Here is a 27,312-nt window from a genome sequence, read left to right as displayed (position 1 = left end):
AACCATGTCTGGGTGCTTTTTAACGTGTGCTTTGGGTCATTGCCCTGCTGTAAGATCCTCTGACGGAGACACAACTTTCTGACACGGGGCCCTACATTGCACCCCAGAATTATTTGGTAATCTTCAGATTTCATAATGCCATGCACACGGTCAAGACATCCAGTGCTTGAAGCCACAAAACAACCCCAAAACATTAGTGAACGTCCACCATGTTTGACTGTAGGGACTATTCTTTTCTCATTTGTTTTTTCTGAAAACAGTAGAATGATGGACTTTACCAAAAAGCTATAATTTTGTTTCATATGTCCACAACACTTTCTCCCAAAAGGGTTTTGGCTTCCTCAGTTCAGTTTTGGCAAACTTCAATCTGGATTTTTTATGTTTCGGTGTCAACAGTGGGGTCCTCCTGGATCTCCTACCATAGCATTCCTTTTCATTCAGATTGCTACGTATAGTGCGAGCTGACACAGTTGTACCCTGTGCCTGAAGGTCAGCTTGAATTTGTCCAGAAGTTGATCGAGGTTCTTTAGCCACCATTTGAACAATCCTTCATTGCAATATTTTATCAATTTTTCTCTTTTGTCCAAGTCCAGGGTGATTAACTACAGTGCCAGGTGCTGTAAACTTCTTGACAATGTTGCATCCAGTGGACACAGGAACATTAGGATCCCTGGAGATGGACTTGTAACCTTGAGATTGTTCATGCTTTTCCACAATTTATGTTCTCAAATCCTCAGACAATTCTCTTTCTCCTCTACATGCTCCATGTGACACTCAGTGACTAACAACAGAAAGGTTGAGTCAATTTCTCACCATTTTAACTGGTCACCGGTGTGATGTTATGTAGGTGAGTTTAATTACAAATTACAGGAGCATAACAAACTTGGAATGCAATTATTTCTTACAATTTTCAGAAGGTGCCAATAATTTTTTCCAGTCCATTTTTGGAGTTTTGCGTGGAATGTGTCAGATTTGGCTTTTTGCTTCCCCACTTTTTTGTGTCATACCAACACCAACAAGAAAAATAATAAAGAGGAAATAAGAATGCCTAAACATTTGTAATTGCAACAATTTTCTTGGCGAAGTGGTACATTATCTGACAGAAATGCAGGAGTACCAATATGTTTGGCTATGACTGTATGTGTTTATGTAATACATTTTGGTTTAGTATGTATTTAAATATTCTGGTTTATTTCCTTGCAATACTTGCTTGAAAGTTGTTTTTTCATGGTGTTCATTGGAAGCTGTCCTGTCTGTATGCAGATTTCTAGTCTACATGGTGACACAGTTCTTTTAAATTCCTTGGTTTGTGCTCTTCAGTCTGAGATCAGAAGGCTGTCCAAGCCAATGTGTTCTGTTGAGCTGCCTTGAAAAATCCACCTCTTCCTCAAAAACTGCTAAGAGCAAGGGCAGTGTGGACAACTGTTGGGTCTGGATGAGTGAGGACTGTAAACCATAAACATGTAGCTTTTGGTGTGACACTGCTAAACATTTTAGTGTTCTTTATGAGCTAGGAGAAGATACACTATAACCATTTCAAGCATAGCTGTTTGTGAGAACATCAACCCTTCTGTGCATAATATGGAGAACCCTGAGACCTGAGGTCCCTGGGATATGCTTTGTGAAAAGTAAATCTATATCCAAAAAATAAGGTCTTTATCAAACACCTCAGGAGGTGGTGCAGTGGACAAAGTGCCAGTTGTACAATGAAAGGTCATCAGTTCAATTGCCAGATAGGCAATATTTAGCTTGAAGTAGTAGCACACATCTCAGCTACTAAAATTTGTTGTAACTCCAAAAAGCCTTCATCTGATTACGTTCTAATTTTTGGGACCCTTCACAAGCATCTCTGGAGATGATGCGGTGGGTAAAGTACCAGTTGTGCAAACATAATGGCATGAGTTTGAATCCCAAGTGGGTTATACTTAGCTTTAAGTAGATATAGAGCACACATCACAACTGCTGAAGTTTTCTGTAATGCCAAAAACCTAAGTCTGATTAGGTCATAATTTTTGGCAGCTATTGCAAGCATCTCTGGAGGTGGTATAGTGGGTAAAGTGTCAGTTGTGCAATTGTAAGGTTTCTGGAAGGAAAGGCTGGGCCAAAAAGTGGGAAACCTAACTGGGTGGGTAGTAATAAGGGGGTGTGGGTGATGAAGACACAGAGATAGGTGGTGGGAGTTTAGAGTATGGGCAGAATAATTGTTTTTGGGTGACTTGTTGGGGAGTAGAAGAATAGATATTCAAGGAGGAAGTGTTGGAAGACTTGAGGGGGGGGGGGCAAATGACACCCCAGATAAGGGACTTTGGGTGGGGTCAAGGGTGCTGTAAGGTAAGCCTTTGTCAGGATTGAAGTGAGGACCAGGGTGCTCAAAAACATAGTCAATAGGACAGGAAGATGGGGTTCTGAGTGAGGAGGAGCATGAATGAGCTAGAGTGACCCCGTTGGGGGACAGGAGAATGGATTCTGGGTGAGGGGAGAGAAATTTTGGGCATGTAGGTGATAAAGCCACAGAGCTGGGGAAGTCTGAATGAAGGGAAGCATGAACAGGTCACTGGACAATCCCATATGGGGGAAATGGATGCTGTTAAAAACAGGGAAAAGCTTGCAGGCTTGAGAAGGATTGCAAGTATGCATCGCATAAGGGAATTAGGGGGAGACATGACGTATGGCTGGGTGAAGAGGTAGATGGCAGGATCCATATTTGCAGTTAAGATGCACATACATTCCCTATTACACATTAGGTATGTCCGCATGTTAAATATTTTCTTCAGTAAATAAAGTGCATAGCAGTGACACAGCTTCAACCTAGGTTTATTTTATAATACACAATATATACTTCTTTTTTTTGTTAAATTTGGTAGAGCAGAGGATTTTTTGGGTTCATGTTAAAGATTTTAGTATAGCATGAAAGTATATTTAAACCCGCACCTTGTAAAACAATCCATTCAGTTTAAAATACATAGAAATGACAGCCAAACTTTTATGTATATATATATAAAAAAACATTACAAATACCCTTTTTTCCATGTTTCATAAGTGCTCACACACTCTTTAACAACTTCCATACAGAGTACTTTTACCCCCTTCCTGCCCAGGCCATTTTTCAGGTTTCAGCGCTCTCACACTTTGAATGACAATTGCGCGGTCATACAACATTGTACCCAAACTAAAATTTTATAATTTTCGTCACACAACTAAAGCTTTCTTTTAGTGGTATTTAATCACCACTGGGGTTTTTATTTTTTGCTACATTAACAAAAAAAGACCAAAAATTCGGAACAAAAAACACGTTTTTCTTTGTTTCTGTTATAAAAGTTTGCAAATAAATAATTGTTCTTCATAAATTTAGGCCAAGATGTATTCTGCTACATGTCTTTGTAAATTAGTATTTATTATTTAGTCTGTAGGAAAGTTATAGTGTTCACAAATTATGGGATATATCTGAAAATTGATCAATCCTGAAGTACTGATGGCCGATCTTATTTATTGAGGTCCAAGAATGTCAGAAAAGTACAGATATCCCCCAAATGACCCCTTTTTGCAAAGTAGACAGTCTGACGTATTTCATAACAGGCATGGTGAGTTTTTTGAAGTTGTAATTTTTTTGTCATAATATTTCAGAAAATTAAAAAAATGTAAAAAATTATTTTCACTATTTTTTTTTTACATACTGTCACTAGTGCAGTACAGCGTCATCATATAACTGGCATGGCGGTGATCAGGGACACTGACTGGTGACAGTACGAAAAAAAAATTATTTGTTTTAATTTTTTTTAATTTCTTTATTAGTTTTAATTTTTTATTACATTTTTTCTCTTTTTTTAAGATTTTTTTTTCATATTTCACTATGACCATAGTAACATTGTACTACTTTGGGGAAGTGATCAGTATTTTTTTTTTACACAATTTGCTTATAGCAAAGAATTACTTTGTTATAAGCAAGCATTTACCTGAATGACATCGATTCATTCAGGGTTTTTTTTTTTTTTGTGCTTAGCTGTGATTTGGCCATGGCTAATTACATGACACAGATGGACTGTGATTGGCCCAGCTTGTGCATGTGATCGCTGTGACCATTCACAGCTAGATACTCTTCTATACAATGGATGGCATGAAAGGAAGCCATCCATTGTATACAACTGTCATGTGACCTGCTGTGATTGGTCACAGCAGGTCAAATGGTACTGGCAACGGGGCAGGTACACAGATCTGTCACCGCAGGTGACAGCTCGCGCCGCAGAGCGGCCCTGCGGGCAGGCGCACTGCGCTTGCCTGAAAGGACGCCATATGGTGTCCACCCGGAGGGACGAGCTGTTCGTCCGGCCACCATCTAACTATAGGCCGGGCGGCAACTATATGGCAAGCTCCATATGCAGTTGAGAACCGAGAGCAGGGGAGGGAAAACAGCAATACACCGAACTTCCCAGTGAATGACTGTGCAAGGGGTTGCATTTGAGCAGAAGTCTTAGCACTGGAGGAGAGCGGACTGAATTTCCAGCACAGCTAGAGAGTTCACCACATTGTGACTCATTCCTAGTGTAGTCAGTTTTTATAGGAAAGCAGAGGGACTGGCAGAAATACCAAAGATTTCACAAAAAGGAAGCAAGACAAGGACAAAAGGATACCTTTTCATATAAGTACATGGTGCAGCACACACGTCACATGTCACATATACATTGTTGGGTTTACATATTCTTTACCAAGGTGAATTAACAAAGGTTTTTTACTGCAAGTGGCTTATTTATCTGTATAGCTTTGATGAGTTTTGATTGTTTCTCATCAATGCACAAGATCTGCAGTCTGGGCTTCAGTTATAATACTTCCATTTATTCATTATCAGTATGTCATGAATTCAGTGAGTTGCGATAAGAATGTATGTTGACATAAACTGCCAAAGCACATTATAAATCACCTACTGTATTCTATGCTACACCTCACCTCACTACCACGATTTTATGAAATACCAGGAACATATCATTGAAAGCTTATGAGAGCCTCTACAGAGGGAAGAATTATTCTGCTCCACTAGCTGTACGAACTAAAACTATATTAAAATTAGATAGGGAAAATGACAAGCACTATATATATATAGTATAATATATAGTGCATCCAGAGAGTATTCACAGTGCTTGACTTTTGCCACATTTTGTTATGTTATAGCCTTATGCCAAAATGGATTAAATTCATTTTTTTCCTCAACATTCTACAAACAATACCCCATAATGACAATTTGAAAAAAGTTTGTTTTGAAATCTTTCCAATTTATTAAAAGTAAAAATAAAAAAAAAACACATGTACATAAGTATTCACAGCCTTTGCTCAATACTTTGTTGAAGCACGTTTAGCACCAATTACAGCCTCAAGTCGTTTTGAGTATGATGCTTCAAGCTTGGCATGCCTATTTTTGGGCAATTTTTCCCATTATTCTTTGCAGTAGCTCTCAAGCTCCATCAGGTTGGATGGGGAGCGTCGGTGCACAGCCATTTTCAGATTTCTCCAGAGATGTTCAATCGGGTTCAAGTCTGGGCTCTGGCTGGGCCACTCCAGGACATTCACAGAGTTGGCCCATAGCCACTCCTTTGTTATGTGGGCTGTGTGCTTAGGGTCATTGTCCTGTTGAAAGATGAACCATCGCCCCAGTCTAAGGTCCAGAGCACTCTGGAACAGGTTTTCATCAAGGATGTCTCTGTACATTGCTGCATTCGTCTTTCCTTCAATCCTGATTAGTTTCCCAGTTCCTGCCACAGAAAAACATCCCCACAGCATGATGCTGCCACCACCATGCTTTACTGTAGGGATGGTATTAGCCAGGTGGTGAGCGGTACCTGGTTTCCACCAGACATGACGCTTGGCATTCAGGCCAAAGAGTTCAATCTTTGTTTCGGCAAACCAGAGAGTTTTGTTTCTCATGGTCTGAGAGTCCCTCAGGTGCCTTTTGGCAAACTCCAGGTGGGCTGCCATTTGCCTTTTACTGAGGAGTGGCTTCTGTCTGGTCACTCTACCATACAGGCCTGATTGGTGGAGTGCTGTAGAGATGGTTGCTCTTCTGGAAAGTTTTCCTCTCTCCACAGAGAAACATTGGAGCTCTTTTAGAGTGACCATGCTTAGTTACCTCCCTGGCTAAGGCCCTTTTCCCTCGATCGCTCATTTTGGCTGGGTGGCCCTCTCTAGTAAAATTCCTGGTGATTTCAAACTTCTTCCATTTACGGATGATGGAGGCCACTGTGCTAATTGGGACCTTCAATGCTGCAGAAATTTTTCTGTACCCTTCCCCAGATCTGTGCCTTGATACAATCCTGTCTCGGAGGTCTACGGGCACAATTCCTTGGACTTCATGGCTTGGTTTGTGCTCTGACATGCACTGTTAACTGTGAGACCTTATATAGACAGGTTTATGCCTTTCCTAATCATGTCCAATCAACTGAATTTCCTAAAGGTGGACTCCAATCAAGTTGTGAAAACATCTCAAGGATGATCAGTGGGAACAGGATGCACTAGAGCTCAATTTTGAGTGTCATGACAAAGGCTGTGAATACTTATGTACATGTGTTTTTTTTTCGCTTTTTATTTTTAAGAAATTGCAAAGATTTCAAAACGAACTTCTTTCACATTGTCATTATGGGGTATTGTTTGTAGAATGTTGAGGAAAAAAAACGAATTTAATCCATTTTTGAATAAGGCTGTAACATAACAAAATGTGGCAAAAGTTAAGCGCTGTGAATATTTTCTGGATGCACTGTATATACATATATAATATTTCATGCAAAATATTGTAGCATGCTGTTACCTATCCAAAGGTTTGCTGACTTAATTTTATTGATGCAAACATCATGCTGGAAAAATGTGCTCATGATGAGCAGCAAAAACAGATTTTGTCACCTCTGTGTTATTTTAGCTGTCCATTGCAAAAGAACAAGACTGCAACCAAAATATGGCCCCTAAATGTTCATCTTAAGTCATTGCGTGTATCTGCTATTAAACTTTTCAACAAGTTCCACAGCAGACAAAACTGTGAAAAGTTCATGTAGATTCTTTGAGACTTAAATTTCGCAGTGCAGTTTTTAAAACTAAAGTATAACTAAAGGCAATACTTTTTTAGCTTTGGATATAATTGAGAGGGATTAGAACATCTGTCAGGTTTTTCATTGCTGTGTGTGCCTCTTTATGGAGATTCACCCTCTCTATTTGCCATGTTTACTGTTATTATCAAAAGTAAAAGAAAAACCTGAATTTTGGGTTGTCCCCAGAACAGGAATAGAGGAGAAGTCATCCAATGGAGTCGTGAGCTCTTGTGACCCTGGTGACAATCAGGGATTCCCTCACTGTTTTGGCTATGGGACAGAGAAATCTGAAATGGGATGCACATGGCAAAAATAAAACTAGTAAGTTTTGCCTTTAGTTCTATTTTAGCCACTTGTGTACCAGCCTGTAACATCTCTTCATTAGGCTATTTTTCAGTTTTCATCTCTATGATAGTTTGACCTACAATTACTCCATCATGCAATGCTGTACCCAGATGATTTTTATACCATTTAATTTTTTTGACAGATAGAGCTTTCATTTGGTGGTATTTAGTAACCATTGGGTTTTAATTTTTTTTTTTTAAGTTTTCCTTACTATCTGTTGATATGCCTGAATATAATTAACCACTTGCCCTCCAGAAGATTTACCCCTCCTTAATGACCAGGCCATTTTTTGTTATTCGGCACTATTTCAACTGGTAATTGCACGGTCATGCCATGCTGTTCCCAAACAAAATGTATGTCCTTTTTAACACAAATTGAGCTTTCTTTTGGTGGTATTTGATCACCAATGGGTTTTTTATATTTTGTTCTATAAACAAAGACCGAAAATTTTGAAAAAAACTATATTCAGTTATAGAAAATATGTATTTAACTCAAAGTTAGTCATAAATTTAGGCCAAAATGTATTATGCTACATGTCTTTGGTAAAAAAAATCCCAATACATGTATATTAATGGTATTGTTTGAAAGTTAAAGCTTCTACAAACTATGGTGTATATAAGATTTTATTTTTCACCACAAAACATTTTTTTTTTTTAAGCAAAGTTGTCAGGTAGGCCCCTTTCACACAGGCAGTTAGATTTCAGCTTTTAGCTGTGGTTATAGGAACGTATTTACCACAGCTAAATGCAGACAATGCATTCCTATGGCCCCATTCACACTCCGCGTTTAGCAACGGTTTCGCTACGTACAGTTATGTGCGTTTAGAAAAAATAAGTTTAACTGCGTCCAGGGACGATTTAATGCAGCTATCTGTACATAAACGCAGGTAATTGCAGTGCACTATTTCACCTGCAGATAGCAGCGGCAAAAAAGCAAGAAATCAACAGGAAGCACATCAGATTCACAAGGGATACCTGGGAATAACACAGAAAGTTGAAGGGAGGATAGAAGCAGAGAGAAGCAATGGCAGCTCATGATATCTCTAATGAGGGTATTATAGCATTGGTGCACGACCGACCAGAGATATGGGACCCTGAAGGCCCAGGATACTCTGACAGAGTCATGAAGAGGCTGAAATGGGAGAAAGTGTGTTGATTTCTGACTCCAAACTGGGAAAATATATTGGCAAGTGAACAGGAGAACTGCGGTGAGTGAATCGATTGATGTGTGAGGTGCATATACATGGGATCATTTGCCCATAGCAACCATACCAGAAAAATAGCAAATGCATTATCCGATGATAATTGTTTGCTATGGTGTCATATGGCTGTTTTAACCATTTCCATACCGGACACTTTTACCCCCTTCCTGCCCAGGCCATTTTTCAGGTTTTAGCGCTCACACTTTGAATGACAATTGCGCGGTCATACAACATTGTACCCAAACTAAAATTTTATCATTTTCTTCACACAACTAGAGCTTTCTTTTGATGGTGTTTAATCACCGCTGGGGTTTTTATTTGTTGCTAAATTAACAAAAAAAGACTGAAATAGGGGAAGAAGACACAATTTAAGGGTGCGCAGTGTACCAGAAGCAATTGAGCCTAGCCACCTTGCCCAAACTCTTCTCTCCATCTTTAATGATCTTTTAGAAAGACCACATGAATCTCCAATTGAGTTTGAACGCCTCCACAGGGCTTTGCGTCCTAAAGGCAGAGATTCTGACCCACCGAGAGATATAGTTTGCTGTCTAGTCGACTTCCGACTTAAAGAGGACATATTACGCAGAGCTCGAGATAAACAACGCTTGTTATACCAGGATTCCGAAATTAAACTATTCCAAGATCTTTCCCATCTTACCCTACAACGCAGGAAAGACCTACGCCCTTTACTAGATCTACTTCGCTCTAAAGGTATCGCCTACCGTTGGAAGTTCCCGTTTGGTCTCTCTGCAACACATTTGGGGAGATCAGCTCTCATGAGGTTTCCGGAGGATCTTGCACCATTCTGTGAAATCTTGAGTATCCCATTACCTGACATTCCAAATTGGTCCACTGAACCTTTTCTACAATCGCAGCCAGATGAAGGCCCTATGGAAGCACAATCTACTGGCCCCTCGAGCGGAGACAGACGACGCAAGTTAACACATCAAGCCTCAACTTCCCCGGTGCGTAGGAGGCTTATTACTGGAGACAGTCTACCAGCATCACCTGCACACCTCAAGGCGCGCCATGAATAACTTCTCCCCGTTACCACCTACTAAGGCGAAGGGGTATAAGCAACCCCGCACTTCGAGACTACTCCTCTAGTGGATCGAGTATGCGCTTCTCTTTGTATTCTAGGTTCCGTTATATGTCATATCTAACTTCTCTGGTATACCTGAAGTCTGGACTTAAGGGTATGTGTAGCGTATCACGTTGTTAAAACTTTTACGTATATTATTTCTCAGTGATATATATTTGTCTTGCTGGCATATAATTGTTGTTGTACCCTCGGTTGTGGTATTGATGAGCTAGGTCAGGACAACCCTACTGATATTCTTGTGAATATCCTTACCAGTGCTACAATTTACTAGCGTGGTAAGTAAAGGCCCAACATAATACATGATGAACCCTGTCGGATATAGAAGCGAAAACGCGGTTGGGATCCAGAGATGCGGGCTAAGCCCTTGTTTGGGCTGCGGCCTGCCTCTCTGGATCCCACTATATTGAGAACGTGTTACAGGTGGTTGGGGAGTCTTTATGATCTTACTATTTGAATCTTAATATTATGGTCTTTGAAAGTTATATGTCATGTCTATCTCTCTATAAACTCTGATTCGCCTTGGGCCTAGCCTCTACACATATAGTTACTGTATTGACAAAGGATAGCAGCCCATATGGCTTATTATTGCACGGAGAGGCGTATTTCGCTCCTACTGTATACTAAGACATGATGCTGTAATCTGGATTCCTGGGACTCCGGACCACCTTCATGTACCGTTATACATAAATATCTCTGACCCTTATCTTTTGGTTTGATCATTGTAAACAATATTTTAATAGTATTCTCGCACGTCCCCATCGCTCTCCTTAAATGGTTTGCGTACTGCATAGCAATGGGAAATGCCTCAATATGCAATTTGGGCCCTGGTTTATTACATACCTTCTACTTAGATATGATTAGGGTGCTATCTCAGCTATGGGAGTTGGGACCGTCATATTTGATATTTACGTTAACAGTCTATTCCGTGGTCGGGTCTAGTTTGGCCCCAAAAATTTAGCTGCTCTGATCAGTAACGGGATCATTTTGGGCCACGGATTTTTGGACACATCCCCCCCACCATCCTGTATCTGTTCGGTAAGCAACGGGGTGTTCAGCGATATATTACATCCCCGCGTTGGGTCTCATATTTCTATTGTCTCTAGAATACGGTTTAAGTAGAGGTTTGATCTGAGGCCTACACGCCAGTTTACTCATAAGTGATATTGTTGCTACTGTCATGTAATGTTTCATGTGAAGTAGATATCTTTATTCGCAATTGAGATGGCATATGGAAATCTCTCGTTAGTTGACTTGGTTGTTTATTTAGCTTGGTTTACAACATCTTTACGGAAAAGACAGATTATAGATTGCATTATGTTTTACCTGTGATAACAAAACATATTTACAGTTAATTTAAGCTATGCGCAAGTGACTTGTACTTTCTCAGTATCTGTCCAAATTCACATGTAATACTCTCATAACTTATGGGGTTTTTTTTTTTTTTTTTTTTTCTCTGGTACACATTCAATTCCACTCATATAGTTACACTTCACTGTTCTTGAGCTTTGATACGGTCCACGTGGATACATACACCATTTTGCTCTATATGCTTTGGCATATAATACTCTAGCCTTTATCCACCCCCTGCTACACATTATTTATCTCTCGTCTTCAATGAGCCATTTCCCACCTACGTTTATGTGTCAAGGACACCTCATGTTAGATTACTTCCCCTCTACACCTTTTACTCAGGAGAGTTAGGCCTCTTTCAGATTATTCTGTATTTTATCAAATCGGCCGTCTCTGGGTTTGAATACCCTCCGACTCTAATTTCAGACTCCCAGATAACATTTTGCAAATAACCAATTCTTGGGAGCTGTACTATGAGATAGAGTAGCTGGTCTATTCTACCTCTGGAATATAATCTTTAAAGGAAGTGGAAGGGAAATAGCCTCATACATACATTTGGGTTTATGGGGCATACACCTAACACTTCCTTTCTTCTTCTTCAAATTTCTTGAATCTTTCCTTTATGATTCCGTCTCTATTTTAACTTTTCTGTTAATTCATACTAGTCTCTTTACAGTCTTTATACTATTCTTTACTCCCCTTTTCATCACCCCTGCCCCCCTCTACCCCTCCCCCCCCCTTTTTTTTTTTTTTCCCTACCCGCGTGATACTTTTCTGGTACACATATTGCCCTTAAGCAACCCTTTTGGGTAGATTACACAATGACGAACAACCACACATCGAATCGATCAATTCGCACACTTTCCGTGGCCTCTCTTAACGCGAGGGGCCTAAACGTACCTGAAAAACGTTCGCAACTTCTTACCTACATGAAAAGCCTTCGTGCAGATGTGCTCTTTATCCAAGAAACTCATTTCCGAGCAGACCAAGTCCCTAGATTCTCCAATGTTCATTATCCCACGGCATACCATTCGGTTAATACGGAGGTGAAAGCCAAGGGGGTATCCATTTTACTTTCCAAAACTCTTCCGTTTGAACTTTCTGAATCGCTCGAGGATCCTGAGGGAAGATTCCTTTTTCTTAAAGGCACCCTCTTTAATAAACCACTTACCTTAGTCAACATTTATAGTCCCAATACAGCACAAGTAGGATTTTTTCGTAACATAGCTAAGTTACTTGCTACATTTCAATCGGGTATTGTGATTCTAGGCGGCGACTTTAATGTAGCATTGAACCCATTGGAAGATACATCTTCGGGGGTCTCATCCATCCCGTTTCAAGCACTTAAGCAAATTAAAATTGAATTGAAAGACCTTCTCCTACATGATGCATGGCGTACTTTGCACCCTTCGGACAAAGATTACACCTTTTACTCTGCGCCTCACAAACGCCATTCAAGAATTGATTATTTCTTTCTTTCGCAACAAGATTTATACGCCTTGAAGTCAGCCTCGATCGAACCGAAGATCCTTTCAGACCATCACCCGATTATGATCACTTTGCAATTCCTGGATACACCAAGTACTTCCAAAATATGGCGACTGGACCCATTTCTCCTAACGGACGCATCAGTTATTCTTCAGATCCGTAGTTCTTTGACGAACTACTTTCAAGAAAATGCATCCTCGGAAACATCCCCTCTCGTACGGTGGGAAGCGCACAAATGTGTGATACGTGGAATTCTAATATCTATCTCGTCTAAACGGAAACGTATGGCGCAAGCATCATTCAACGCATTATTGCACAAAGTCCGCACACTTGAGTGCTCCCATAAACGATCTATGGCATTAAGATCTTTTACTGAACTGGAGCAAGCACGTAAACAACTCAGCGAGGTAGTGGAAAAGAAATCTAAACGTAATTTTATTCTTCAACAAAAACTTTTCTACGAACATGGAAATAAGAGTGGCAAATTTCTTGCTCGGGCTTTACAATCCAAAAAGGCTGCTCGGCACGTATATCAGCTCCATTCCAAAAATGGACGCACACTGAAAACACCGTCGGATATTGCAGCGGAATTTGAGGAGTATTACTTTAATTTATATAATTTATCCCTACCGTCCAAGCAGCTGATACTAGGCCACGTGAGGTCATTATACAGTCATTCCTCACACAATATCTTCCTAAACAGATCTCTAGATCGCAAGCAAAAGATTTAGAGAGTGCTCTGACGTTAGCGGAACTACAACAAGCTATTACGCAGTTGAAACCTGGTAAAAGTCCAGGACCTGACGGTTTTACTAATTCTTATTACAAATCTTTTCTTGACGTATTAGCACTCCCATTTCTCCAGGCTTTCAATTCATTAAACACTCCGGGGCAGTCCATGCGCAATCTTTCCGAGGCTCACATTACGGTTATACCCAAAGAGAATAAGGATCACACGTCCCCAGCGAACTACCGACCAATTTCCCTATTGAATGTTGATCTGAAGATCTTTGCCAAGATTCTGGCTAATCGTCTACTACATGTTATAGAATCCATCATATCTCCGGATCAGGTGGGTTTTGTTCCGGGAAGAGAAGCCAGAGATAACACAATAAGGGCCATAAATATACATCATTGGTTAACCCAAAATCAACAGTCCGGATTCTTTCTCTCTTTAGATGCCGAGAAGGCGTTTGACAGACTAGCTTGGGATTACCTAGAGGCAGTTTTGATTGGCATTGGACTGCCTTTGCGCTTTTTGACCTATATTATGTCTCTATATAAAGCCCCCACAGCGCGAGTGCGAGTGAACGGACACCTATCAGACTCTTTTCTGATCAGCAACGGGACCAGACAGGGATGCCCTCTGTCACCTCTCCTATTCATTCTTACACTGGAACCCTTATTGAATTGCATCAAAGATAATGCCAACATTAAAGGGATTTTGATCAATGGCAAAACGCATAAAGTGGCAGCCTTTGCTGACGACATACTGCTTTTCCTGACAGATCCTCATATCACGATACCTAATTTGTTACAGGATTTCAAATTATTTCAGTATTTGGCTAACTTCAAAATTAACTTTTCTAAATCCCAAGCGCTTAATGTATCATTAAAACCGGAGGTGGTTAAACAAGCGACATCAAATTTTCCCTTTACCTGGCAACGAGAAACTATCACTTATTTAGGTATCCAACTACCATCCCATCTTACCGAACTATATGCAACAAATTTTCTACCCCTCTTACGTAACATTTCCAAAGACCTTCAGATGTGGAATAAACCTTGGTTCTCTTGGTTTGGTAGAGCAGCCATACTTAAGATGAACGTGCTCCCCAGAATATTATATTTACTACAAACAATACCAATTCAATTACCAAATTCATTCTTTCAATCATATAAAACGCTCTGCTCCTCTTTTCTTTGGTATAATAAACGCCCAAGAATCAGCTTCACCCAACTCACTATGTCCAAGAAGAATGGAGGTATTGGATTACCGGATATTTCTCGTTACTACAGGTCTTGCCACCTAGCCAGATTAGTAGACTGGACCACGAATCACATTCATAAGATCTGGGTCGGTTTGGAGGCTGATTTTTCGAAGATACCACTTTCCACCTCCCCATGGCTGAAAACCGCCCATGTCCCTTCTGAATTTCGGATGCACCCACTTATAGGTCCCACTTTACGATGTAGCGCGCAAGTGTTTCAGGAAAAAGTACTTTCTTCCTCTCCGAGCCCTTTCACTCCGATCAAATTGAACCCGGACTTTATTCCAGGGATGTCTACGACCTTTCTCGCTGGGTATAGACGGGAAGATAACCTAACAGTACGTCAATTTCTCAAAGATTCTAAGCTCCGATCTAGAGAAGACATTACAAAGGCGTGGCCAGCCCTTACCTTAACGCCTTGGATGTATAGACAAATCCACCATTTTCTACGTAACTCCCCACATCTAAAGGATTATTCAAGACCGCTTACTGCTTTCGAAAAACTCTGCTTTACAGATCTCCCACAGAGGCATGTAATATCCAAATTATATTCCCTATTGGAAAGTTCCAATACATCTCACTCACTGAAGGCCTGTGCAGCCTGGCAGCATGATCTAGAAATTTCAATCTCACCTAAGGAATGGAACCACATTTACGATCACATGCATAAAGGTTCCATATGTGTTTCTACACAAGAAAGCAACTACAAAGTTTTTTCCAGATGGTATAGAGTTCCATCTGTGATTCATAAATTTGATCCTAAAGTGCCAGATTTATGCTGGCGATGCTCCCAGGCAAATGGTACTCTTCTCCATATATGGTGGGAATGCCCGCTGTTGCAGCCCTTCTGGAGACAAATTTTGGACATCATTAGACAAGTAACCACTTACACCCTAGACTTTACACCAGCACAATGTCTACTCCATCACTCCTCCCTTCCGGTGAGGATTTACCGTAAGTCCCTTGCATTACACATGTTAAATGCGGCAAAGCAGTGTATCCCTGTTCATTGGCGATCAGCCTATATTCCCACCGTACGAGAGTGGATTCTTAGGATCCAGAGGATTGCTGAAATGGAGGAACTGATCTCAGTGGCAAAAGATCACCCCGAGCGATTCAGGAAGACTTGGGCTTGTTGGACCCACTTCCAAACTACTGATACTTACCTTGGCTTGCTGAGGGATTGAACGAGAAAGATTTGGAGACACCGAAGGCCTCTAGAACTTTCACCTCGGCAATAACTCCATTAACGGTCATTCACTGAATTATATCGCTAATTAAAATGATGAATTAGATACAGCCAGGCTGTTACGAATAGATGTAACTGGTTTGGTTATGCTTATTTAAATATGAACCTCATCATCCAACCACTTCCCCCCCCCTCTCTTTTTTTTTTTTTTTTCTCTCCATCTCTCTCTCCCCATTCCCCCCTTCTATTTGTCATGTGCGTCTCCTCCCACCTCATTTTGATATCTCATCTCATATTCTTCCTCCATCCCCACGCTCCTCTCTTTCTTTTCTTTTCTTTCTCTCATTTACACCCTCTTTTCTCATAGTCTAATTAGCTATTATTCTCATTCGGTACGGAACACCCATAGCTATACAGATGTAACAATATTCTACAACAGTAACCCACATTTTTTTTGAGATGGAAATATATGTCATAGATGCCTTGAGAGGATACTTTTGATGACCACTTCAGAATCCGCTTATGTATACTTTCCTTACATAGAGCCTAGTGTATACCATAATTATCTAAAGTACATGCTACTGTCAGTATTGCTATGGTTACGTCTATCACTTTTGCCTTACTGTGGAACTCCGTCCTCTGATGTTCTACAAATTAATATATTGTCTTGATCCCGTCTGCATTACGGGAGAACGTACTAGAAACTTTGCACGGACTGCGATCCGTATCTGTCTATCATTTGTTTACCTTTCATACTTCAATAAAACGTTTTTTTGGAAAGAACAAAAAAAGACTGAAAATTAAAACAAAAACACGTTTTTATTTGTTTCTGTTATAAAAGTTTGCAAATAAATAATTGTTCTTCATAAATTTAGGCTGAGATGTATTCTGCTACATGTCTTTGGTGAAAATAACCCAAATTAGGATGTATTTTTTAGTTTGTAGGAAAGTTATAGAGTTCACAAACTATGGTATAGATCTGAATATTGATCAATCCTGAAGTACTGACAGCCAATCTAATTTCTTGAGGTCCAAGAATGTCATAACACTACAGATATCCCCCAAATGACCCCTTTTTGTAAAGTAGACAGTCAGATGTATTTCATAAGAGGCATGGTGAGTTTTTTAAAGTATTTTTTTGTCATAATTTTTTGGAAAATTAAAAAATTAAAAAAATTATTTTCACTATTTTTTTTTTACATACTGTCAACAGTGCAGTACAGCATCATCATATAACTGGCATGGCAGTGATCAGGGACACTGACTGGTGACAGTACGAAAAATATATATATATAATTTGTTTTGAATTTTTTATTATTGTTAATTTTTTATTACATTTTTTCAATATGACCAAAGTAGTATAATGTTACCATAGTAACATTGTACTACTATGGGGAAGTGATCAGTATTTTTTATTTTTTTTACACAATTTGCTTATAGCAAAGAATTACTTTGCTATAAGCAAGCATTTACCTGAATGACATCGATTCATTCAGGGGTTTTTTTTTGTGCTTAGCTGTGATTTGGCCACGGCCAATCACATGACATGTGCATGTGATCGCTGTGACCATTCACAGCTAGACACTAGTATACAATGGATGGCATGCATGAAGCCATCCATTGTATACAACTGTCATTTGACCTGCTGTGATTGGTCACAGCAGGTCACATGGTACCGGACAGCTCAGCCACTAAGCTGAAGGGGAGGAGCCTGACCATGGCGGCAGGGGAGAGAGCGATGTGAACGCTCTCCGTGGGATAGCCACCCTCACCCCATCGTTCCTAAGAAACATGCTGCAGAGGAGCCCAGCTTAACCCTACCTTTGAGAGGGGGTCCCGCCTGAAGAGTGGAGAGGACAGAGCTTTCGGGGACCGCGGCAGTGGGACGAACTAAACCCCTCGTCGGATGCAGCGGGCTGCTGGGAGACCAGGGGACGCAAGGCGGTCACGTGACCTCCTGCAAGGGAGTACTGGGAGGAAGAGAAGCCGGTTGTCTCTCCCAGTCAGAGGGAGACGCCGGCTCTCTCACTGACAGGCCACGAGGACCCAGCTTTGGGAGAGCAGCAGCGCTGTAAGACGGACGGTGTTTTAAAGAACTGGGGAAACACCGTCCCAACGAAGGGGAGTCCTGTTCTGCTGGCCACCTGTGGAGGAGGGGCGCAAAGGAGAAAGAGAGGAACCCGGAGGAATCCCCCAAAAGAGGAAATAATGCCTGAAGGGACCCCTGAATAGAGGACAATGAGCTTGAAAGGCAGCCTTCCTGGAAAAGCAGTCGGAGAAGGGTGAGTGAGAGTGGCTGAATTACATATTAAATTTGTATATGGACTGTAAAGTATGGAAGCAGGAGAGGAATAAATAGGGGGGATTCCCAAAGGGGCAGAAGAAATGGACCTTCTTTAAAAGGACGTATTACAACATATGCCCTAAAGGCTTAAAGGAGAGAGACAGGACCTACAAAAAATATGAAGAGTAAAAATAGTAAAGGGAGCGGTCCCAAGCACTCCAAATCTGGAACGATAAGAAAATTTATATCCCAGGGTAATGTGACCCCAGAAAGATCTCAGGGGATATGTGAAGGAAGTATATTGGAAAATAGTATGGATAGGAGCGTCAGGTCATCTGTGGAAATGCATAATAATAGTCAATTAACACTAGAGGGAACAGAGCTGAGAGAAAATGAAGGAGAACTACAAATCCCAAATAAAAAGGAGATGCTAGAAATGTTTAGAAATTTGGAAAAATCTATTAAACAAGAGATGGGAATCATCCGGAATGATTTAGGACATTTACTATCAAGAGTAGAAGAAACAGAAGCAAAAATTAAAAAATATGAACAAGCTATCCCTGAATTGAGAAATCAGTTAATGGAGATAAGGAAAGCACAAAATAAGCTGTGGTATAAGCTGGAGACTCAAGGTAACATGCATAGAAAAAATAACCTCAGAATAAAAGGAGTCCCGGAACCTGCACAAGGAGAAGATTTAAAAGGGACAGTACATAAAATTTTAAACTCCATTATGGATAAATCTAGTACAGAGACATGTGAACTGGATAATGTATACAGAATAGGAAGGCTCCAACGAGAGCAGGTGGAAGAGAGACCGAGAGATGTAGTTGTACAATTCCATAAAAATGGAGAGAGAGAAGAAATATGGAAGAAGATAAAAGGAAGAACCAGCATTAAATATGAAGGGAAAAATATACAAGTTTTTGCAGACCTGACAGTTGAGACATTGAGGAGAAAGAGATCATTGAAACCACTATTAGAACAGATGAAAAAACTGAATATACAATATAGATGGAGTAGCTCGATGTGTTTAATCGGATGGAAGAATGGAGTTACCGCATACTTAAGATTTCCTGAGGAACTGAGAGACTTTTTTGATAAACTTAACATCCAGAGAATAGAGATTCCAGGTTGGGGGGAGGAAGAAGGAGGGATATATGTTGGGGGAAAAGAGGAATGGCAGCAAGGTAAAAAGAGAAATAGAGAATGGATAGATAAGGGAACTTTGGGGGGAAGGTGAACCGTACAGGGTCAGAGTTCAACCCCAGGGTCAAAAATCAAACGTGGCACTAGGTCCACAAATGATTAGAAGGCAACTAGTAGGCCTAATGGGGGGGTGGGAGAGAGGGGTGGGGGAGAGGATGGAGGGGGGTGGGGTGGAGGGGAGGGGGGATGGGAGTCGGGTTGGAGTGAGGGAGGGGAGGAGGTATTGGGTCAACACTCTGCATGACAGAAGGGATAAAGAGGAAGAGGCAATTTGGAAGAGAGATGGAGTTAACTGGGAAAGATGGAAGAAATACAGTTTATAACCTATAACGTGAACGGGCTGAGTTGTCCAGGGAAGAGATTTAGGTTGTTTAATGAGTTACATCATAGGGCTACGTCAGTGGTATTTTTACAGGAGACGCACTTTGAGATAGAGGCAAACGTGAAATTGAAATCCAAACACTACCCAACATGGTATTATGCAGATTCTCCAATTAAAAGAGCAAAAGGGGTTGCAATAGGTTTTGCAAAGAATATGAGATTTGAGCTAGAGGATAGAAGAACCGACCCGGAGGGGAGGTTTTTATTCTTAAAAGGTAGGCTTCAGGGGATTGAGTGTACTTTAGCCAATATATACTGCCCTAATAAAAACCCGGAGATGTATATGAAGGGTCTGTTGGGAAAATTAATGGAATTTAAAAAGGGGCGCTTGATAGTAGCAGGAGACCTAAATTTCTGTATGGACCCACAAAAGGATAATACCTCTTCGGTGCAAAGAGAGGGGAGTAGGTCTCTGAGAGCTTTGAAAAAAGTGATGCATTAATATCAACTAGTGGACACCTGGAGAATAACGCATATGAAAGACAGAGACTATACCTTCTTCTCTAATGCACATGAGATATACTCGAGATTAGATTACATCTTAATAGACCATCAACTTATAGATTATCTGGTTAAAATTGACATAGAGACAAGGACGTTCTCGGATCATGCTCCGGTCGTAATGAAAATGGGATGGGGAAGAAGGTGGACTGGAGGATTAGGGTGGAGGTTAAATGAGGTTCTTCTTCTGGATAAGGATGTAGTTCAGAAAATCGAGAAAGAGATTAAGGTATACTTTAAGGAGAACGAAACAGAGGAAGTATCGATAGCTACAGTCTGGGAAAGCCACAAGGTATTCATAAGAGGAATCTTGATTGCGGCAGGAGCAAGGAAGAAAAAGGAAAGAAGAGAGAGGGTCAGTGGGCTCTTAAAAGAAATATTGGACTTGGAGCAGATCCATAAGAAGAAAATAACAAAAGACACGAGACAGAAGTTGCTGGATAAAAAAGATGAGCTAGAGAGGTTGATGGATGAGGAGAAGAGAAGAGTATACAACAGGGTTTTGAACGAGAGATATAGATGGGGAGACAGACCAGGAAGATATCTAATGAGAGCTCTGAATAAAAAGAAAAATAGGAACTACAGTTGTGTCCAAAATTATTCAACCCCCAATGCTGTAAAGGGGTTTAGGGACTATAGTGTACATTTGGAATTGTATTCAGAATCAAATCCTACAAGGACGTTGTAACTACCCAAATGCAACTAAAATGACATCAATTGTTTATGTAATACAGTAGTAAATGGTTCTTATGTGGTTTCTTCATTGCCACAATTATTCAACCCCTTAAAGACTACCACTCTGAAGAACAGAGGTTCATACAGGTGCTTTCCATCAGGTATTGAAAACACCTGTGGATGTCACCGAGCAGCAATCAAGCATAATAAGCACCAATTAGGCAGCTTTAAAATGACTGTGATACTCAGCTCCTTCTAGACATTTACTGGTGTGGTTACAAACATGGTGAAGGCAAGAGAATGGTCCAGGAAGACAAGAGAAGAGGTGATTTCTCTTCACAGGAAGGGCAATGGCTATAAGAAGATTGCAAAGATGTTAAACATACCAAGAGACACCTTAGGAAGCATCATTCGCAAATTCAAGGCAAAGGGCACTGTTGAAACGCTACCTGGTCGTGGCAGAAAGAAGATGCTGACTTCGACTGCTGTGCGCTACCTGAAGCGTAGAGTGGAGAGAAGTCCCCGTGTGACTGCTGAGGAACTGAGAAAAGATTTGTCAGATGTGGGTACAGAAGTTTCAGCCCAGACAATAAGACGCACACTGCGTAATGAAGGCCTCCGTGCCAGAACTCCCAGGCGTACCCCCTTGCTGTCTCCAAAGAATAAGAAGAGTCGACTGCAGTATGCCAAAAGCCATGTGGACAAACCACAAAAGTTGTGGGATAGTGTTCTGTGGACTGATGAAACAAAATTAGAACTGTTTGGGCCCATGGATCAACGCTATGTTTGGAGGAGGAAGAACAAGGCCTATGATGAAAAGAACACCTTGCCTACTGTGAAGCATGGTGGAGGGTCAATCATGCTTTGGGGCTGTTTTGCTTCTGCAGGTACAGGGAAGCTTCAGCGTGTGCAAGGTACCATGAATTCTCTTCAGTACCAGGAGATATTGGATGGAAACGTGATGCAGTCCGTCACACACCTGAGGCTTGGGAGACGTTGGACCTTTCAACAGGACAATGATCCCAAGCATACCTCCAAGTCCACTAGAGCATGGTTGCAGAGGAAAGGCTGGAACATTTTGGAGTGGCCATCGCAGTCACCAGACTTAAATCCGATTGAGAACCTCTGGTGGGACTTAAAGAAAGCAGTTGCAGTGCGCAAGCCTAAGAATGTGACTGAACTGGAGGCCTTTGCCCATGAAGAATGGGCGAAGATACCCGTAGATCGCTGCAAGACACTTGTGTCAAGCTATGCTTCACGTTTAAAAGCTGTTATAACTGTAAAAGGATGCTGTACTAAGTACTAAGATTGAATGTCACTTGGGGGTTGAATAAAACTGATAATGCTGTGAGCACAGAAAAGACATTTGTGGTTATTTCATTATAACTGTTATGTTATATTTGTCTGACCTACAAGTGCCTCTTTAATGTAAATGTAAGCAAGATGACTGAATGATCAAAAGCAATGTCAAACTGGCCAAAACACTCAATTTCAGTGGGGGTTGAATAATTTTGGACACAACTGTATATAGAAAAGATAAAAAGTTCAAAGGGGGAGTTGGTCCACTCAAATAAAGAGATTATTAAAGTGTTTACGGAGTATTACAAAAAGTTATATAATATTAGTCCCCAAGGCCCTCTAAAAGAAGCTCAAGAGGGAATTAATGAAAAAAAGATGACATACTTAAAAAATGCGGGATTACCAAAACTAAGTGAAGCACAGTTGAACTCCCTAGACGCAGAAATTTCCCAGGAAGAAATTAAAATAGCATTAAAAAGCACAGGGGGGGGGGGAAAGCCCAGGCCTGGATGGCTATACAGTTAAGTACTATAAGAAATTTAGTGAAGTACTGTTACCCAAGCTGGAGAAATATATGAATGCTCTGGGAGGTGGGATGGAAATGAGGAGAGAATCCCTGCAGGCCCATGTAGTACTTATTCACAAAGAGGGAAAAGATCCATCTCAGTGCTCCAGCTATAGACCTATCTCACTATTGAACACTGACACTAAAATGTATGCAAAGGTGTTAGCAAACAGGTTGAGGGATCTGATGCCTGAATGGATCCATGGAGACCAGGTGGGCTTTGTACCGGGGAGAGAAGGTAGAGATAACGGCTTGAGAACCCTGATGCTTATTCAGAAAAGTAGAAAAGGGAAAGCCCCAGTGGTGCTCTTGTCAATTGATGCAGAGAAGGCATTTGATAGAGTGGACTGGGGCTTTATGATGGACAACTTAAAAGTGCTGGGGATAGGTGATAGAATGCGAGAGTGGATAAGTAAATTATATAGAGAGCCTACTGCAATCATCACGGTAAATGGGGAGAGATCAGAACCCATTGGAATGTCTAATGGTACAAGACAGGGCTGTCCACTGTCCCCTCTGCTATATGTATTGTCACTCGAACCTCTGTTGTCAATAATAAGAAATAGTGGATCGGTAAAGGGAATTCAGATAGAATCCATAGAACATAGAGTAGCGGCCTTTGCGGACGACTTATTGTTCTATGTGGGGAATCCCCGAATAACTCTCCCAAATATAATGAAGATTCTGAAGGAGTACGGTGAACTATCAAATTTAAAAATAAATCCAACGAAAACAGAGATCCTGAATATTAATATATCAAAGAATGAAAAAAAAAAACTACAAAAAGAATTCCCCTTTATATGGAGAGAAAAAGAGATAAAATACCTAGGAATAAAACTCACTGCCTCATCTAAGCATTTGTATAGATTAAACTATATCTCTTTGATAAATGAGATCAGGGAAGATTTAAAAAGACTAGAAGGAGGAAATCCATCCTGGATAGGAAGTATAAACCTAGTCAAAATGGTAATTATGCCTAAAATACTGTATAGATTTCAAATGGTACCAATTAAAATTCCAGAAGCCTTCTTTAAGATAATGAAAAAAATGTTAACAAGATACATATGGAAGAATAAAAAACCTAGAATAGCATATGAAACATTGAGTAGGACTAAAGAGAAAGGGGGATTGGGTCTACCAGATGTCAAGAGATACTATAAAGCAGTGGTTTTAGCAAGAATATATGACTGGACATTTAACCATAAGGGGAAAAGTTGGGTAACAATTGAAAATGATCTTAGTGGCATTAGATTGAGTCAGATGATATGGGTTCCACCACAGTTCAGGGGAATTAAAGAAAGCATAAGTGTCTACACTTTAAATGTTTTTAGGGTATGGGACAATTTACACAAAAACATGAAATGGGAATTTAATTCCATATTAATGCCTCTCACAAATACTGAGTACTTTCCCCCGGGAAAGAATAAGATATCAGGGAGATGGTTTAGAAAGGAGGATACCCAACTGAGAGATGTTTTGGTGGAGGGGGAATTGAGATCACTTAAAGATTTAATAGAGAAGAAGGGAGATATTTTTATTAGAATAGATGAGTGGAAATATCATCAATTGAAATGTTTTATTGGAAATCTACCGAAACCCCTGAGAATAAAACAGGAGTGGAATATGTTTGAGAGGTTGTTAGAGACACGAAGGGATGGGAAGCACGGTATTTCAAAAGTGTATAGAATACTCACAGAATTAGACACAAACACAAAGTAAATTTTTATTACAAAATGGGAAAGGGATATGGGAGTTGGGTTTGATGAAGATAGACAGAGAAAGATGTTTAGATTGATACACGATAATGTTAGTATGAGAGAGGTTGAGGTTAATTATAAGTGTGTGACACGATGGCACATTACACCGAGTGTAGAGCACAAGATGAATGGGGAAAACGAAAAAAAAAAAAAAAAAAAGCAGGTCACATGGTACCGGCAAGGGGGACGGTACTCAGATCTGTCATCGGCCGTGTCCGAGGTACACGGCCGGTGACAGATCGCGCCGCTGCGCGGCTCTGCAGGCGTGCAAACTGCGCATGCCCGGGAGGGCGCCATATGGCATCCACCCGGAACGCTGAAGGATTTTGCCGGCCGCCAAACGGCCATTGGCCGGGAGGCTAATGGTTAAAAGTCAGCAGCTACAGTTTTTGTAGCTGCTGACTTTTATTTTTCAGTTTAACTGGAACTCTGCTTTAATATTTTCCAATGGAATACATTGCAGGAAAGGAGATTTCAACAAGATGGAGGTCCCTGCTTGAAAGAACTCCATGAAGAGAAGTCTGCAGAGAGAAGTGGAGCACCTTCAACATGCCATCGGCCTAACCCCCATGCAGAGACCTTGTCATTTTTGAGGCGCACAACAGAGATGCGACCGTAAGTTTATGTAATATTTTTTGCATCCAAGAAACTATCTAATTTTAACTACCTTACTATTTGCTCTATCTATGGATAGTATTGTCTGCTGCTAACATCTGCAACACTCACTATTTCTGCATAGTATTCCTACTATCCTGGAGGCATCAGAGCTCTAATTTAAATGTTCCATCAGCTATTTCTAGAGTGCAATCCTGTAGTTTACGCTATTCCTGATTATAATAAGAAAAATGTAAACACTGAAAAAACTATATGGTTTGTAGAGAATGTATACATGAATCTTGATCCTCAAGCTTGTATGCTATTATGTTTACCTAGAACCGTCTCAAGCGTACCTGCAATAAGGCGTGAAAGTATTTCATCAGACAATGGAATGGAAGGTGAAACAAACCAAGATACAAATGCAGAGACAGTTTCTCCTGAGAAAAATCAACCACCTACTCAAGCACCTGCGGTATGTTTCTTTCACAAATGTCACAATTATCATGTCAAAATCACTCTGTTGTTGACACCTTCAAAAATGGCAGCTGTTTTTGGTGCAGTGACATATTTGTAGAAAAGCATAATCTGTATTCTCATTAAATTTACAGGAAAATATAGATAAGAGCGTCCAGTCAAGTTCCACAACCCGTCGAACACGCCATCCTCAGCATGAGCCTCCTATTAAAGAATATTTTGATTGTTTACTTGAAGAATTGAAAAAACAATCGCAAGCTCCTGCCTCACAAGTTGCTGATGAATTCTTGAATATCTCAGACCCCAATGTAATGTTTTGCAGAATTGTACTGTCTGCAATCAGAGAGGTTCCTCCTGATACAGTAAACGTACTGAAGTTAAAAAGGATCTATATGCATATATTGTGTTCATAGTTTCTGCTTGCAAAAAGCAATGCCCATTTCCTAGATTTCAACATTGGGTTTTAATACACCTACAGGTTCTAAATCACTGTCCGGCCATTATTGTTATGACACTACACCTGCCATGAGCCATCCTTACTCAGGACCCCTACCGATATACACACCTTCAAATCAGGGTTTTCAAAGAATTTATGAGCAGCCAAACCCATGTCGTCCACCATCATCTTTATCCTCCCAATCTGATTCACCCATAGATGTTGGCAGGGAAACTAGCCATTCTTCCATACCCTCTCCTTACCCAGTTTATGAACACTTGTAGTTTTTTATTGCTTCTAATTTGTTATTTATATGCCTGTTTTATTTTTATATTGTGGTTAATCTGACTGATAACTTTGTTGTAAGCAACTAATCCAATGTCCTGCTGATTGTCTTTATTGTATCCCCTCCAAAGATTCATCATGGCATAGTCAAACTGCTTCAATTTAACCATTTTAACATCCCCTTTGTGTCCTGTGCTCCAGTCAAACGCCATCTTGTCTGCACACAGCCGGCAAAACCAAAATGTGTCCAAATAAGATGAATGACAGTATACTTTTCACTATTTACAAATCCTGTTGAATCTAACCAAACAAATTCCTGATTTTTTGCAAAAAGAGAGGTTACCAACACAAAGTCACCAAAGGCAGTTTGTAATACATCGGCAATTGATGCCTGATAACACTCAGCAGGATTTTGGACACACTTTGAAATGTGATTGTGCGTTTCAGAGCCCAAGGTTCTTAAAAAAAATTATGTTTTCAAGCAATACATGTGGCCATTGTAAGCACTGTAAGTATACTGCACTCACAGCACTTCTGTATGAAACAAAATATGTTTTTGCCACATTACATGATGGGAATACTTGAACTTTTTGTGATTTCTGCAAGGGATTTTTGTGACTTATGTTATCACACCTGCAATACTGAGTCAAAAAAGAGTTGTATACTTGAATCTAAAAAGCTTTCACACTATTTCAATTCCTATTCCACACTATTTTTGTTGTATTATACATGCAAGCATGTATGTTCAGGGTTTTGTATTTTGATGACCTATGGTCTTCTTCTTTATTTGTTTAACCATTAGCCACCTGGCCTATAGCCGTTTGGCGGCAGCAAAAATGTATTACCTTTCCGGGTGCACGCCATTTGGCGTCCTCCCGCACATGCACAGTTCACGCGGTTGCAGAGCCGCGCAGCGGCCCGATCTGTCACAGGCCGTGTCCGACAGATCTGAGTACCGGCGCCCGTTGCCGGTGCAATGTGACCTGCTGTGACCAATCACAGCAGGTCACATGACAGTTGTATACAATGGATGGCTTCATTCATGCCATCCATTGTATACTAGTGCCTAGCTGTGAATGGTCACAGCAGGTCACATGCACATGTCATGTGATTAGCTGT

The 27,312-nt window shown here is 40.5% G+C and overlaps 1 pseudogene; it reads left to right on the top strand.

Moving 5' to 3' along the window:
- Positions 1–1,257: 1,257 nt before the first annotated feature.
- On the top strand, positions 1,258–26,192 carry LOC149449898 (uncharacterized; annotated as a pseudogene).
- The last annotated feature ends 1,120 nt before the right edge of the window (positions 26,193–27,312 follow it).

This window comes from Staurois parvus, unplaced genomic scaffold (genome assembly GCF_062004578.1).
Source record: "Staurois parvus isolate SC_StPar_1 unplaced genomic scaffold, SC_StPar_1.0 ptg000596l, whole genome shotgun sequence".
NCBI lineage: Eukaryota > Metazoa > Chordata > Amphibia > Anura > Ranidae > Staurois > Staurois parvus.
The sequence above is the reverse complement of the archived record's forward strand: the minus strand, read 5'-3'. Positions and strand labels throughout refer to the sequence as shown.